Here is a 2,194-nt window from a genome sequence, read left to right as displayed (position 1 = left end):
GGAAATTGGCCTACCTCAACAAAATATGCGATTTAAAATTTGAGATTTTCAGGAATTTTCTCGGATGAAAAGGGCATTCAATGGGGAAAGATTTTCCACTGATGGATATTTTCCCCTTGTCCCCGGTGGTTACGCCACTGCGGAGAATACCTGGCGGCTTAGATCAAATGCGATATGGACACTTTTTGAAGTGGAGAAGGGGTTGCAGGCCGGGGTATTGTGATATATGTTCATTATATCTTCCTTTTTATTCTTGTCTTTATTTTTCTCTTCTCTTTTTCTTTTCCTTTCTTTTTCTTTTTCCTTTCTTTTTCTTTTCCCTTCTTTCTCTTTCCCTCCCTCTCTCCTCTTACTTTTCTCTTCTTACCCAGCCCGGTACGACGGCTTGGTCAGCCCGGTAAAAACTGTCGGGGGGGGGGTTGCATTCTGCCCCCCTGGCCCCCGCCTTTTCGCCACTGCTTATAAGATGAATGGGAATATGAATCATGCAGATCTGGAATCAAATCTAGGTGGTGGGGTCAACATTCCTCCCTGATTTCCTGATTTCTAGATGGCGGGAAATGACCTTTCTCGACTTTTGAGCTAGGTGTCTAATGACTTTGTTTAAAATTCAAGGTTTTCCCCCTCATGAAAAACGGTAAGGTAAACTTTCTCAGCAGCCATACAAAAATCTCCAGACATTATATATTTTTCGCCAAAAAGTGTGGGGGGGGGGGGGCCGGGCCCCCCGGCCTCCCGCTTCCGCCGGCCATGATATTATCACATAAACTACAATATTTATGCAGTTGCATAACTTATCTCCCATATATTATCAACAATAATAACATGGCTCCGGTCTGTTTTCATGGAACAGCGGGAAATACTACAATTTAACTATTCAACTTAATTATCTGAAATTATAAACAATATCATGAACTTCACAATGTATAAATAAATCAGTAAGAAAGTACATAATTTAATAGTACGGACGTTCTCTGTAAATAACACCATGTAATCCGGCACATATATCGTTCTAATAAAAATCTGTTATAATAAGCAATTAGTAGAGCTCCGCATAGTACACTATAGGAAAATTATTGTACGAAGGTTAGATTTAATGCTTGAAAACATTTCCTGAGGGCCTGCAAAGCCCGAAGGAATTTTTTGAATGCATTAAATCTAACCTGCGTATGCTGATTTTTGCTCCTGGTACGCGTTTAACTCTTTTAACATCAGCAGTACAGTACGGATACGATGAATAGGCCTAACTATTGTGTTAGAAAGAACTTGTTTGATAGACTTTCGTCAAAGAAATAAACATTTCAGCATTTGAGAGGGAATACAATGACTGACGTCCTTTTTGGTCGGTGCATGCAGACAGGTAAAATCGTGCGATGATTTCATAACTAGGCCAGGCTACGGCATATGCCTAATAGTAGTAGGATGAGGCTCGGGCGTAGGCCTACATCTAAATGTGTTCCTTGAGTCTTTTAAAATAGGTCTAGAATACTTCTATTAAACGTTCACTTTGTTGTGTTTATGAGTCTCCATTGATTCAATGAATTCCTTAATTGTTCATACTTAATATTGAATTTGAAGTAACTTTCTTCGGGTTCTAATAAAGTTTGTTTTACGAAAGCAATTTTCAATTACAATTCAATTTTTATCGCGGTGCGCGACGTATTCGAGGTGGTGACGAAAAAATGAGGATTTTTTTTGCACACGAACCTTAAGAAAATCAAGCTGAGCGTCCAATAATAAAAAAATATTGGACGCTGGAAAATAGGCAAATAACATTGGGAGTTACAGTGATGACGTCACGATTGACTTATAATAATAATTATTGATTCTACAGAAAATTGTGTAATGCTGAACGCGAAAAGTAGGAAAGTCTATGCAAAGAACAAAAAGACGCACATCTAGCTCGAACATAGCGCGTGCGTACAAGTCCTTTTATAGCCTGGTTCTCACGAGAGCCTTAGTATCCGGATCGGGAGCTAACCATTAGCACCTGCGTGAGAACGCCCGATCGGTTGTCGCTAACCGTTAGCGTATCCGGATACCGCTAACGGTTAGCGCTAACCGATCGGGTTAGCGCTATCGGTTAGCAAGTTGAGGGCGTTTCTATCATCAACCAATCACACGTACGCGTTTACAATTTCCAGTTTCTTATTGGCCAGTGATTCGATCATCATATTGTTGGTATCCGGATCGG

Source organism: Anneissia japonica, unplaced genomic scaffold, assembly GCF_011630105.1.
Source record: "Anneissia japonica isolate Jap-2015-1 unplaced genomic scaffold, ASM1163010v1 scaffold750_len1593409_cov174, whole genome shotgun sequence".
Taxonomy (NCBI): Eukaryota; Metazoa; Echinodermata; class Crinoidea; order Comatulida; family Comatulidae; genus Anneissia; species Anneissia japonica.
Note: the sequence above shows the minus strand (reverse complement) of the source record.